Raw genomic sequence first — 15991 nt, 5'->3', positions numbered from 1 at the left:
TAAGTATCTGTCTGGGATACAGATGCTGCCAAATTTACTACTCATGCGTAAGAAAGGAGATCAAGTTTGTTTTTCAGAATATTCATCTGAATTCTTCTAACTAAAGACAGATATCATGACTGGCAACAGAGGGAAGGGAGGAACTTGCATGTGAGGTAATGGCCACGGGTAAGTCACATTCACCATACCACTGTGCTGCTTTAAAACAATAAAGTAACAGTTGTGTATACATAAATGTGCGTATTTGGGCTTCCGACATTGCTTCCACATAGGAAAAATACTCTCTCATATTCCCCAACTGTGCATTGTGTAAGTTTAACATAATAAGACTTTGCAACTAGTCCATGAACTCACACCATTTGAAGAAGAAGAACCTTATTTTTCTACCCTGCCTCCATCTCCACAAAGGGACTCGGGGCAGCTTACATGGGGCCAAGCTCAGGGCAAAATACAATTAAAAACAGTAAAATAATCACTAGGTTCTTGTGGGTTTTTTCGGGCTATAGGGCCATGTTCTAGAGGCATTTCTCCTGACGTTTCGCCTGCATCTATGGCAAGCATCCTCAGAGGTAGTGAGGTCGACAATACAGTACAATAATCAGTTGTAATAATAAGCCTTCGACAATACAGTACAATAATCAGTTAAAATAGCATAAAACAGCATAAACAGTAATAAACAAACATCAAGGCAACAGCAGACGAATTTTCAGAGGACGGGGGAAGAGGGAACTATGTGAACTGGTTAAAATATAGAGTGATTCAAAGGTGCCTCTTCTGGATCTACCATAAGGTTCATTTCTCCCCATTTCTCTCTGGAAATGGAGGAAAAGGCTGTCACAGCCTTCCCTCAAGAAACACTCTGACCTGAAATTAGTTTTCTAACACTACTTCAGATGGCTGTTCTCCAATACTATTTTTATAGCAATGAATGATAGCCCATTGTGTGAGTAAACTGGTGATATTATATTTAGATAGATTGAAATGACCATTGAGTCACAGAGTTGGAAGAGTTTGCAAAGGCCATCCAGTCTAACCCCCTGCCATGCAATCAAAGCACTCCCAGCAGATGGCTGTCTAGCCTTGGCTTTAAAATCTCCAGAGAAGGAAACTCTGCCACAATTTGAGGCAATACATTCCACTATTAGTGAAAAGATTTTACTATCGGGAAGTTCTTCTTAACATTTTGGTGGAATATCTTTTCCAGCAACTTGAATCTTTTGCTCTTTGTCCTAGTCTCTAAATGTAAAAAAAAAGAGTAATGACTTTTATCAAAAAATGATCTCTGGGGCATAGATTCACTCTGAATAATGGCTAATAATTCATAGTGTTTGAAGAAGCCAAAAGTTTTGCATTGGAAGGGGATGCTTAGAAAGAGGAAGAAAGGCTAATCTGTAGGTTAGAGGAGAGATAGTGGAAGATCCATTTTTAATAAAAGTTTCCCATGTACAAGCTTACAGGGTTTAGAAAATGCATTGTTAAAATGACAGATAAGTATCTCCTGAAGAAAGCAATTGTGAACTTTATCTCCATGAAACATCCCTGTAGAAATCTTCATAGTTCTTGCAGTAACAGAACTACCCTGAATTATAAAAATGTTTTTGGGGAAAGGGACATTTGTTTCTTTAAAAGTAATATGACCCTATAAATCAACAATTTTGTACAAAAGTGAGGGTGGCTAATCCTTCCCTCCTTTGTAGTAAACCACTATGGTGAAGTGAAAATAAGACTTAACCTCAAATGCATGATGGACTAACCACATGAGGAAATGTAAATAAAATCAAAGAGACCTTTTATGCTACTGACAATATGGTATGCAAAGTCACACTGCATAATATGTTAAGAGGATTACAAAGAAAGCTTGGGAGACATGGAAATGGCCCAGCCAACCTTGTGAGTTTTTCAGTATAAATGAGTGCATAGTTCATGCATATGAGAACTTTGCTAGATATTCAATATTCAGCTAAACAGGTAATTGACAGAAGAGAGAAAAGAAAGAGAGTGGAGATCGTATAATGTGTAATCAAAACAAAACACTCTCAGATGCAAGTACAGGCTCAGTATCTCTTTGCTCAAAATATTTTTTTAAATGCTCCAAATTTGTCCATGAGGGTGGCTGAGAGAGTGATACCTTTGCTTTTTGATTAGGCAATGTCCACAAACTTTGCTTCATGCTCAATTGTTTTTTTTAAATGTGATGCATAAAAATGACAATCTGATCATGTATATGAGGTGTATATCAAACATCAGTGGATTTTGTGCTTAGACATGGGTCCCATCTCCAATATATCTCACTATGTATATGTAAATACAGTATTCCAAAATCTGGGTGGGGAAATACTCCTAATCCCAAGCATTTTGGATAAGGGGTACCCCACCTAAATGAGAGAACTGAACATATATCGGATGTTCTCATTTAACCAAATGGACTGAACACTAAAAGGGTCCCAACCTTTGCTGATATGTCACAGTACATGGAATATGTACTAGTGTAACTGCCAACAGGTGTAGAAGGGCATTGCTCTGAATAGAGAGCCAGTGCTCTGGATCATAAACTGCTGTCACCTTCTGTTCTCCCAGTCTTTGTCCTGTTCTTCCACACTGTTAGGGCAGTGGTTCTCAATCTGTGGGTACCCAGGTATTTTGGCCTATAATTCCCAGAAATCCCAGCCAGTTTACCAGATGTTAGGATTTCTGGGAGTTGAAGGCCAAAACATCTGGGGACCCACAGGTTGAGAAGGAGTTAGAGGTTCAAGCATGACCCGGTACCATCATTATTTAAACATAATTCCTACTCAATTCCTCTTGCCACTCCACTACCACTACAAAATGAAAAGCACCTGGACATCATTAGTGCTAGCTCTGCTAGGCTTTCAGTATGAGCCTGGCACAGATTTTAAAATCTGCAACACAGATTTTATTGTGCATCTGACAACTCCAAGAGGCTGATCTGGTGAGCATGGAAGAATGCATACATTCCCTCTCTAGGAAGACCACCCTGACTCCATTGTTGTCGAAGTTTTGGCAGCCAAATAAAGCTGCATTGTGCTGTTCACCCTATTTTTAAAAAGCTTGTCTTTACAATTATTATGGAGTATACACACAAACACATACACACCCACTTTCTCTCAAACAATATTGCATAATTGCTTTAGGAGCCCCAGGGGAGGGGAGAGAATGGACATAGACGATAAACACTTCGTTGGGAATGAGATACATTCACTAAGGCTCACAATGGAATTTGTGCTCCACCTTGGATCTGTGGCAGAAATTAGTATTGTCTTGTTTTCTGAAGCCTCGAATATAAGTCAACTAGTGCCTATAAAAGAATGTGGGGGGAATGTTGTCTACAGGTTGCATATAATCTCCCCAAGGATACTGTGCCATCTTTCTTACACCACATAACTTTTGAGGGGTCCAATTGTTCCATAGAACCACCAGCCTCTAGGAATGCTATAAGACATTTTGCCATATTCAAGGTATGATCGTACTTTGGCCCATATAGTCATTTTTTTTCTGAACAGGTGGACAAACTGGACATCATGGGCTATTTGTGGCCATTTCAGAAGCTGAACAAATTCCCACAGGCACCCCTCAAGTGGCTGATGTGCTTCCCCAACTCCTAGCAATTGTGCATTCCTGACCAATATATTGTGGGAACAACTTAAGTTTACAGGATGGTCACCAGTTCTGAAGGGTGAACTGAAATTTATTGATGCAATGGCTGTAGAATTCTGTATAAAATGGTATTTGAGTCTTGAAGAAGTAGATTGGTAGGAGGAATGCATTATATAAATATATAAATATATAAGGTGTATTACATCTATGATGCAGAAATAGTATGTAGCAATATATGTAAGAGAAAGACGAGAGGAGAGTCTATTTTCACAGCATACATTATTGTTTGTTGGGCATTTATCACACCTCTCACCTCATCACTATAACCTGTTGCTGCCATCTTTTTCTTCTTTCTCTCTCTCCTCCATTAGATTATGTGTTTGACAAACAGTTTTCTGTAAGTAAAGGTATTTTTTTTATGTTTCACAAAGAAAACTATACTTTTTCAGTTTATCTGCTAGGCTAGTTTAGGTTTGGGCTTGTTTGCTTTTCAGCTTCTGCCTTGCAAATCTGATCACTCTGCTTGAGGAATCCACAGTTACCTCTCTCATTTCACAATGCTGGCAGCTCATTACATAGCACTTTTCCTTTTGAAAACAGTTAGAGAGATGTTCAAGTATGTATTATACTGAGATATGCCCACACAGAGACACCACTCAAAAAGTGATCAAAACTCTGGAACCAACCTTAATTGATGTCAACTGTTTCAGGTCAGTATCACTTCAATCTGGAAATGATTGGAACATATGCTATTCAACTTGGGAGAATGCATTTGCTTTGCTCTACTACATCTCCCTGTCTTGCTTACTTTTCACAACTTTATTTATTTATTTCAGGGAACTCTGCACTGAAACCAGGCAAGATAATTACTGAAACTAAGTTAAACAATTCCCCCTTGCAATGACACAGACCACAACTCCATATAGAGTGAAGGGGATAATTCAGTCTGTTGGACTCTTGCCACTGAGCTTAATTAACAGGGCTTGCAGGGAAAATCATCAATGAACAACAAGGCAGTTTTTTTTCCTTTCACCTTATAAAAGGTTACATAATCCAGGCCACCACAACATTCTTAAAGGCTGGCCATCCCATCAAGTAACTTTCAATCGGGTGAGGAATAATAGCAACAAAATGCCTCTTCAAACAAAAATAAAATAAAAATAAAACAAAAATAAAAGCTTATGACAGTTTGAGCTTATTGTCCCAGTTAAGACACGCAAGAAAACGTTAATTCTCCAAGTGTAGTTAAACTGTGAATTCCACCATCCTCAGTTTGGATTGACAGAATCTGGAGTCCAAAAAACCTTGAGTACCATAGATTTCCCTTTCTTGACCTAGAAATCTATTGAATTTGGTTGACTGGATAATCATTAAAAAAGTTTTATCAATATCCTATATTTGCTCATATTAACTAAATTCAGGGGGACATAACTCAGTAGTTTGACCTAAAGGTAAAAACAGTACTAAAAGTAAAAAAAAAAAAAATTCTCATCAACACCATGAAAGGATTGCATTTTAAGAAAAAAAATGACATCTGATGACGAATTCATTTTCCATTACTTTTTCTATCCCCAGCAAATAACACAAGCAAAGAACTGTCTTGACTTATATTTAGATCACATATTTGACAGAAGAAAAATAAAGGTCCCAAGGATGGACGATTGTGAGAGCTTTGCTATAGAATTAAAATCCAGATGGAAATCTAACTGTTGTACAGAATGGCACCCATATCTATGGGACCAGTATCCGGAGTTTGATTTATTCATGTCCAACATAATATGTCCTTAATATGTCCTTTCTAGGCATTTCATAGGTCCTCCAGCACAACTCTATTGTATTCTTGGGCCAGAAGTTCTTCATTTCAACAAGGTTCACTATCACCCACAATTTTGTATATCCATGTGAAATCCAGGAATGTATCTCTTGCAGATGTGGAGGTTATATTGTATGATGTGTCCCTGTGTACCCATCTTAGGATGGACCAGAATAATATCAGTTCAATGGCAGGGATGAGGAAAATGCTGCTTGTAAGCTACATGTAATCTCTTAGCCTCTACTTTTGCAGAGCGCCCTATAGAGTGCCAAAGCCTCCGAATCCTGTCTTGGAATTAGAATCTTGATAAAATTGGGGATCAATGTTCATTTGACTTTTCACCCTCTAAAAGCCCTCAATACTGCCAAACCGCCCACATAATGACAGTTTACATTGGCCACAAGCTAGAACCTTCCAAACACCATTTGAGTGTTTCATAAAACAGCTACAAGAAGTTATGTGATATGACTGTGGATACTGGATATGGCCAATAATGGGAGAAACTGCCAGAAATCTGTTTACTTCTCATATATGGAAACCTCTCCTTTTGAATTACTCAGTCCCTTTTAATACTATAATACTATGTTGCACAAGGCACATAAGTTCAAAATATTTTTGAAAATGAAGAAGGCATCACAATAAAAGCAGCAAGTGTGGAAAATGCTGCATGGGAAAGGAGAGGAATATTGTATTTCACATGTAACATTACAGATTACTTTTAATTTAGCAATGTTTAATCAAGGAAGTTCTCACTCATCTTCTTCCGTGTATCAATAAAATGCATTCTGTTACTTAAATGTACATGACATCAATATAATAACACCTAAGAAAATGCAATGAGAAGAGTAAGACTATTAGCTTCTCAAGGGCTAGAGGTGCATTATGGGTAGCAATTAGGAAATAAATGAACAAATCTCAGTCCAGACAGGAACTTTTAGTGCCCTTATGAAATGAATGAGCCCATGTGGAAAATTAAGACAGTAATATTTCCTAGGAAGTGATCTCTGTGGTTGTTGCAAAGCATGAATGTATTGATTTTTCAGAGCACCAGGAGGAGCTTCTTCGCAATAAAAACTGTCCAATTTAGGACATGGCTGAGAAAAATATGATGTTGGCACAAAACTGCTGAGGTTCTAGCTGATTTCACATCAACACCTTGTGGGTTTTGGTGTGAAATCTGCTATTCCTGGAGGTATGAAGAACAAGGATGCAGTTAACACAGTGGCTCACAAGGTCAGATTAATGTGGTTATGGTAGAGTTGGAACAAATATTTTGTCATTATCAATTTTCCCTACTGATAAACAGGTCAAGAAGAAGAATACAAGTTTTAAATACCCAGGAATACTCCTTCATTGCACTTACAGCAGGAAAGCCCATGCAGAGTATGCAACAGAGACAACGTAAAAGAGCTTGTCTGCAATCTTAAGATATCTCAAGATGGGAGGAGGCCACTTTATACCGGTGGCACAAACTTTTTGAAGGTAAAACAATTGGACAAATGCTGTATGGAGCTCAGCTTGGCCCTTTTCCAATTATGCCCCACTAAAGCATGTTCAATCAAAATGTCTAAGATCGGCTCTACAGGATCCCAGATGTGTCTCTAACTCCATCCTGAGATTGGAGACAGGCTTCATGAAAGTGGAGGCAAGAGTATGGACAGTCATTCTCAACTACTGGCTATGCCTAACCCTAACCAAGCCAAGGATCTCATTAAGCAATGGATCCTGGACATAGAGTGCCAATTGGACTTAGTCTTCTACCCAGCCTTTATTGTTAGTGAAGCTAATAGATACCTCACTAGCTCCACGGCATACCTTATAAACCTGGAGGTGGTCAAACGTCCAAGGGCTTTTACCCTGGCAAGATGCCATACCCTTGGATTGGCTGTAGTGGAGTGACTCCGGACACACAGAAACAACTGAGCATGTACCCCTTCAAGGCATATTATACAGAGACATCACAACTAATCTCATTACACTTTGGTTTCTTAAATATACAAGGCACACTGGAAAATTTTATATAATCCTGCTGCTCTTGGACTCTAGCTCTACAATTACTTACAGACTTATTAGGTTCTGCACTGCAGCACTTAAAATTCAATGGATGATGATCTACCCCATAGGGCAGTACCTTGATGGGAGTGTGGCTGAAGCAACCTGTTGCAGCTGAGGTGTTGCTGGACTTGTAATGTGTCCCTCCTTCTCCCTTTAGTTCTCCCCTAGTGTCATGATCCTTCATTTCAGACTTCTCCCCCTTAGTCCCATACCTACTATCTTAACTATGTCTTTAAACAATGTTTTTAAAACTGTTTTCTATTTTTTTTATAACTGCCTCTCTAGGGAACTGTGTTTCCCCTTCCTAGGGCGATTGTGCCCCACTTTGTGCTGGTCATGGACCGTAATAAAGTTTTGTTGTTGATTTCTCTACTGGTAAAAAGAGTCAAGGAGAAGACTATGAGACAAGGATTTTGTGCAGTTTTTGTCCAGTATTTGAACATACCAAAAAGGTTTGGGATAAATTATTTTGTGTAGGTAATACATATGGGTTTGTGCAAAATAAAAATCTACATTTTTGCATACACTCTCCAAACCTATTTTTAAAAACACTTCTTAACATGAAAAAATTGTGTCTTTGACACAAAAAACTTCAATTTTGCCCCCAAAATTTAACCTTTCACTGTAGAAACAGCGTTTTAAGGAAATAAACGAAGAAACAAAAGCCACCATATTCCTGTACAGAATAGTTTCCTCCACTTCAGAGTGCACAAGGTGGACTAAAACCAATCTGTTTTTTTCTTTTATGTTATTTTTTGTAACAACATCAAATCTATGTGGAAATATCTTGTTTCTTCAGCAGTGGGGTGGGGGGTGGGGATTGTGGAAATTTCTCATTCCCCAAATTGATGCATGACACAATTGAAAATTTATATCATTTAAGTTAAGCAGGTTCTGTACAGTGCCACATCAAGTTTGATATGGGAATTTCTCTTACGACAGGATCACAGTACAAGGGTTTCTGCATCCAGAAACCCTACACCAGTTGTTTTCAATGTGTGGGTCCCCTGATATTTTGGCCTACAACTTCCAGAAATCCTAACAGCTGGTAAACTGGTTCGGATTTCTGGGAGTTATAGGCCAAAACACCTGAGGACCCATAGGTTGAGAACCACTGCCCTAGACCCTCAGGGACATGGAGCCTTTGCTCTAGTTGTATGTCTTGATTAATTTCTCTCCTGACCATTACTTCACTATGTACAAAGCCCTTTCTATTGCTATCTTTGTTAAAAATAAAACATTCTCTCACTGCCTCCAGTCTTTTGCAACCCACCTCCCCACATAGCAAAAGTGTTAATTTAATCTGCTAATTTATTTTAACAGAAGCTAAATCTGGCAGCATCACAATGATTTGATTTCCCCCCCTGGTTTATGGGTTTGAATTTTGGACTGTGAATCTGGAGACTAGAGTTTGAATCTCCACTTGGCCATGGAAACCCACCTTGGGCAAACCCCTCCTAAACAAACTTTGCCAAGAAAATGCCTTAGATCACCATAAATTGGAAATGACTTGAAAGCACACAAAACATACATTCTAAGGTGCATTTATTATATGGCAGGACTGGAAGAGAAAAAATGAGCTTACAATTCTGGGAAGAGAATACAATATTTTACTTAGACTATAGGAGCATTCCCATGCTGAGGAGCTGGAGATAAACTATACACAAAGACCTTCCTAGGACAGAAGAGGAAAGTCCTTGCACAATCACTGTTTTGGTTTGGATTCTCTGTCTGTCGGTAGCAAAGAGGGCTTGTTAAGGGTGAACTGGGAGTTGTCTAGATTCCCCTTGTTTCCTTGGAATATCTTCAGAATGGCAAGGAAGCATGAGGTTGATATGCATTTTGATCATCTCACTAAAAATAATGGGAGAATATAAAATGAAGGAGGAAAGAAGTGATGGAGTAGAGGAAGGGAAAACCTCTCTTTTCTTTGGCTGGTGCAAATCTAAGGGTGCTTAAAAAGTATGTGTTACCACAGATTGAAAATACAAATTGAGAAAACACTATTCTCAATTTGCTTCTGACACGATAAATAAATAACCACAGATTATCTTCCTCCTCCTAACAAGATGGTTCTGCCTATGTATCATGAGTTGCAACAAGAATTTCCAATTTCTATTTTTATTTATTTCATCCAGGCGATTCTGTCAATTCTGTTTTTCTAAGTTGCAAAAATCAAACGAGGAAGTACATATCCAGGACAAATATGAAGAAAAGTGAGCTGTTCCCAGTTTTCAAGAGCAACCATGTCAGCTTTGCCTTATGTGAGGTGTCAGATTTCTTGAGGGAGGTCCAGAACAAGCTTTGAGGCAGAGGAGAACAACTGTGGAGTCCAAGAATAAGGGTCAGGAGGTTGCCACTATTGTCTTCATTGAAGCTGCTGTCACCTGAATTCACCTTAACCTGCCTCTCACTGGCCCTGTCTCTACAGGTGTGCTTGTATGATATATCTGCCAATAGATGATATTTGTAGTACAAAAGCATAATTGATTCTTATCTCAAATCAGAACTCTAAGAACCACATCAATGATACAGATATAAAAATAATAGCTGGAATTCTGTATGGAAGTTTCATCTTCATCTAGAGATTTAACAGATGTGGGAAGAAGAAATGTTCAGTTTTGTAATATCTATGTTCGGTAGAGAGTTGCTGTTACATTACTTGCATAACAAGGCTGGCAAAGTGGGACCAATGCTCAATGGAGCAGATGCATGTTGGGCCAGATGTACATTGGGCACCAATACTCATTAGGCATGCTTGTCAGTGTCCTAATATGCATATTTGCAATTTACCAATAGGGTTTCTTCATGCTTCTGCTACTTAACTACATATAACTAAAATTACATTAAGTAAATTTTTAAGCAAATTACCATAGTCCCTTTGAAAGTTGCACAAGCATGTCATCTCATTCAGGGCTATATAAGTCTTGTGATGCCACTACAAATTATTGATGCAAGCCTCTGGAGCACTACCTGTGATGCCTGTAAGTGGAAGTGGGGAGTTGGAATGACTATTTCCAAGTGGGAAAATGGCTATGCTGCCCATTATAGTTGCTCAGTGCTGTGATAAGTAATCAGTGATAAGCTGAATGTGGGACTATCCTTGAAATTGTTGAAGGCTTTCATGGCTGGAATCACTGGGTTGTTGTAGGTTTTTTCGGGCTATATGGCCATGGTCTAGAGGCATTCTCTCCTGACGTTTCACCTGCATCTATGGCAAGCATCCTCACTACCTCTGAGGATGCTTGCCATAGATGCAGGTGAAACATCAGGAGAGAATGCCTCTAGACCATGGTCATATAGCCCGAAAAAACCTACAACAACCTATCATTGAAATGTATTTGAAAACTACAAGTAGCACAATGTCTTGCTGGCATGATCTCAAATTCCAGGCAGGTTCACATGGGAATCAATCCAGATCCTAAGTTGTTTGGAGCTTTGCATGTCAAAGCCAGCACCCTGGTTTGAGCTCAGAAGAAAACAGTAAGCCTTTAGAGACCACATATCACCAGCCTTGCGCCAACTGCGTGAGCTTAGTTTGCTTTTGAGCTCAAGACAAGGAGCTGGTTCTGACATATAAAGCCCTAAAGAGCTTTGGGATTGGAATTTCCAGCTCTATGGACCTGCCTGGAATTTGAGATGCTCAACAGATGCCCTGTTGCATGTGCTATCAGTCAGAGAGGGTACATTTGATGAGTACCTCTTATAGGGTTTGCTCTCTTGGAGCACACTCTTGAAGGAAACGTAGACTAGTTCCCTTTCTTTTGAGGTTCCAGTGGGCAGGCAGGACTGCACTGTTTCATATGAATTTTGATTCTTAAAACTTGGGAGGGGGTTGCTTTTCTGTTTATTTTAAAATACATGTGCATTTATGTGTTTTAAATAGTCTTTTATAAAGAACATTTTATCTGTTGTGCATTACTTTGGAGAAAACCTGGGAAGCTGAAAGACAATTTAAAATAAGTACCTAATAATTAGAGTTGATTCATTTGCTACCTTTGTTCTCCTTGCTTTATTATTTGCATGATGAAATCAACTGAACGCAGAGCAGAAAGATGCAGCATTGGCTATTCACTCAAGCGTTCACTTGCTTTTTAAAGTCTGCAGTCCAACTCTTTGAAATACAATAAAAAATGGAACTGAGATGAACAGTGTGGCTCATCATCCCAGTTATTCAAACATATGAGATCAAATACATACATAAAGATATCTGGAGTGTTCTTAGCAGATAGAGAAACTTGCATGATTCTCATGTGAATACCCCAACCGTTTATATCATGGAAAGTACAGAGTAGTTCTTCTTTCTGAAAGAGGTTGCCTTCTCTCTCCATGTTGCCAAATTATCCCTGTGAAAAAGAAGCCTTTTATGAATAGGGTGCCTCAAAATATTTCAGAAGTGTATACTTGCCTCTAAAATGAACAGATTACAGTGGGTCAAGTGATATAAATATGTTTTCAGGAAACTACTCCTTGGTTTAGAGCAGTATTTCTGAAGCTGGAGGTCGGGACCCCTGGGGGGGTCATGAGGGGGTGTCAGGGGGGTTGCTAAATACCATCAGAAAACAAAGAAGAATTAGAGGAAGAGGAAGAGGAAGAGGAAGAAGAAGCACTGACAATAACACTATGTAACATACATGTTTTTTTCTGGTTTGAAAGTACTATTTCCTGTTTAATTGTGTGGTACTTACTTTGCAAGTAGCTGTTATACTCCAGAAATTTCATTTTTGTGGTGCCACAAACTGTGTTGAATCTGTGTTTTTCATTGAAAAGCTATAACAAAGTGTGCTGTGGAATGCCCCACAAAAACAAAGTTTTTGCAGTTTAATAAATCTTTTCAATGTTTTAATAATAGAACCAATTAGGAAATTACATTTATAACCCAGGAACAAGTAAATCATGTTATATAGTGTAATGGGTGAAATTCTATTAAGGTTGGACCCAGTAAATGTGAAATATGTTTTTATCTGTAATATTCTACAATGTGAAATATATTTTTCAATGTAATATTTCTGGTAAAATAATATCTTCTGCTTATCATCTGAGCAACATGGCATCATTTGGGATCTCCTCCAGACCCAATTAGGATTCTAATGTGTGGACTGAATTTGCCTCTCACATCAATCTCTGGTTTATCAAAGGAAAAGATGGTTTTAAATAACACTGCATTCAAAGGATGTGTGCTGATCCAACCAGGCAGGAAGGCATATCATGCCACTTTTTATTTATGTATGCCTTTTGTTTTCCATGGTTTTGTCAAATTCCCTGCAGCAGAGTTCAGTGATAGCTGGTAGTGTTGGAGAGAATGGATAAAGGATGTCAACATGAGTACATAAGAAGGAAAGCTCTGGTCTTGACTACCGGCTAGCCTGTTTGATCAGAAAGTTAATTCAATGATACAAGCTTTCAATCAATGGCTACAATTCAAGTATGAGAATATACCCTCTCTTCTACTCTACATGTGTGGTAGAAGCCCTAGGCATCTGCTCAGATGTCTTCCTTTTTCTGTTGTGAAGACTCTGTTTCTTACCTGCTGGAAATTAAGACTCAGGAGCACTGAGTTATGCTAATTCTTTGTGAAAAGAGTTTTCCAGCACGTCTTTATCTATATTTTCTGTTTATTGTTCTCTGTTTGCAATATAAACTCAGTACTTCTAGACACTTCAGTGTGGTTTGTCTATTCTGTGATCTCCTATGATTAATTGTCCACCCCTTATGGATATGGGACAGATTGCAGAAAGAGGCAGTTGTACAAGAGAAAACTTAAAACATGGTTATTTGAGCAAGCATTTACAAATGCAGAGTAACTGACATAGGAAACCGAATGACTAGACAATGGAATTGGACAATGGTTTTTTTTTAACAAGGAGATGCTAATGATGTTGGTTTTTATTGCTTCTGTTGTAGTTTTATATTGTTTTTAATGTTTTAATTTGTATTATATTATGTGTACTGATTTGTTGTAAACCTCCTTGAGTCGCCGGCAGGCTGAGAATGGCGGTATACAAATGCAGTAAATAAATAATAAATAAATACAAGGGCAGCACTTTAAAGAGAAATAGGAGTTGCCCAAATTTAGCAACTGAAATGGCCATTTCTCATAATTCTCTCTTTCTAGTATACTGTCTATATAATAGGAAACCCCATTAGAACAAAGTTTGGAGATTGTTGTTGTAGCTATTATTGTAGCTATAGTGCCTGGAGGATTCTGGGAATAGCTACCTCAAGCTCCATATAAGGACAGGAGTAAGGAACATGTGAACTTTCAGTTGTTTAATTGGAACTCCCATCAGCCCAAGCCGACTGTGAAGAGGATGAGAGTTGTCAACCACATCTGGGCCACAAATTGCAATTCAATCATTTGGGATAATGCATGAATTTGCATTTTTTACATTTCCTTTTTTAAAAAGAGAAAACTTCATTTGGTGGATGCAAATTCTTATTTGCTTCATTTTTTTCAAGTGAAAATGAGAAACCTCAAAAAAAATTACCTTACCTGCAAAATATTAGCTTTCACGTTCTCTGTCAGATACAGCATGTGAGGAATAACTGCATAACAAAACTATAATATTTGCAATCTTATTGTATAGTTAAGTAAAATTATTAGCATAAGATTCGTTATTTGGATTATTTTTATCAATCAGACCATCCATCAGTGCTCTCACTCTGTGTTTGTGCGTACTTTGTTTCACAAAGAGGAAAGACACAAGTTTTGTACAGAACATTTTGCTCACATTATTCAGGTTTCAAGGGGAGGAAAAAAAAACCTTGTGTCATTCTTGCACTGGAAGTGACAAGCCTTGTGGCAAGTTAAAGGATTCCTGACAGGCTGTCTGTGTTGAGATAGATGGTTTCAATAAGAACAAGTAATTTAGCAAGATTTCTTCTAGATCTCATTTCACTGAAATTGGCTTTGTCATGATCCTCTTCAGACAGATTTTAATTGTATTGTTAGAGCTGTGTAATTTTAATATCCAATATGATTGCTATATCTGTGGGACTGGTACTCATAGTTTCATTTACCTGCACCTGACAAAATATGTTCTCTCTAAGATTTTCTAGGTTCTCCAAGTGATTATATGGTATGCTTCTGCTGGAAGTTGACCATTGAGTCATGCCGTAGAACTTTGTGATGCCAATAGAAATGTCCGCTCTAGGCATTTCCTAGGTCCTCCAGTGTGACTGTGATATGCTTTTCAATTGTTCTAGACTTTGCATGGGTATGTGAAGCTGTGGGCAAGAGTGAACTCTTGTCCACAACTTCACATACCTATGCAAGGTCCTGAAAATATCCCACACAGAGATGATAATGCATATCTATTTTCCTTGTCACTAGAAAAGTGAAAAGGTTTCAACAGTGCAATAGCTAGCAGGACAGATTTTAGTTGAGTTTCATGCTTAATTGTATCCACCTACATCTATACATGGAAAATGGCTGACTAACTCTCTGCATGCTACTATTCAATGGCAGCTGGTGAATCCATTTCTAGATTTTGCCATAATTTTGCTATCCAAGGTGCTAAAGATGCATTGGGATAGAGGCCAGTGTGTCTTGGATGGTTTCTTTAGAGCAGTGGTTCCCAACCTGTGGGTCCCCAGGTGTTTTGGCCTACAACGCCCAGAAATTCCAGCCAGTTTGCCAGCTGTTAGGATTTCTGGGAGCTGAATGTCAAAATATCTGGGGACCCACAGACCCACTGCTTTAGAGATCAGGCTAAAACCCAGAGTGGATTCATTTTACCACTGACAAAGGATTCACTAGGGCTTCTTCCATTCCATTTCCCCATGAAAATCCAAGGTCTACATTACACCAGAGCTTTAAAAGGTTAACTGTCAAAGACTCAACTCCCAGAAGACTTTAGTCAGCATGGGAAACTCTGAGAGTGATAGTTCAACATAATAACCTTTCTAAGTTTTTGCCTCACACAAATGGCAGTATTTTCATAGGTATGATTTCACTGTTTCATTTCATCTGTTAATTTATCATGATCCTATCACACACACTCTCCAGACCTTTAATATTTGGTGTCAAATAACTAACATGGAGAAGCAAGATAATTAGGCATTATTATATATCACTATTTAATTTTTCCATGTTTAAACTTGCCACTCTCACAATGCATGGGCTTTTTTTGCCTGTAGTTTGAAAACTCGTAATATGCAGTAATTATAGTTCTGCTTGAGAACATAATCATCATAATCTTTCTATTTTTACCCCTTAAATTCTGAAGTACTACAAATGTTGCCAAAACAGATTAATAAATAAGATTTGTAGAAGAAATGCTGGAAATGCCAACAAATGTTTTGCCTAAGAATCAACAGGAGTACCTATTTATTCATGCTCATCAGCAGAGCCTTTTCCTATGCCCTTCCCTTAAGAGTGTATGTGAAACCATTTTAAAATGCCAAATTCTTTTCTGTAGGGATGAAAAGTAAGTTGAATCAATGAAAAGACAGGGGATTTTTCTAAGAATTGCAATCAGCACTTAAAGAAAGTGTTACTGTGCTGCC

This window comes from Anolis sagrei, chromosome 4 (assembly GCF_037176765.1).
Source record: "Anolis sagrei isolate rAnoSag1 chromosome 4, rAnoSag1.mat, whole genome shotgun sequence".
In the NCBI taxonomy this organism is placed as follows: domain Eukaryota; kingdom Metazoa; phylum Chordata; class Lepidosauria; order Squamata; family Dactyloidae; genus Anolis; species Anolis sagrei.
The sequence above is the reverse complement of the archived record's forward strand: the minus strand, read 5'-3'. Positions refer to the sequence as shown.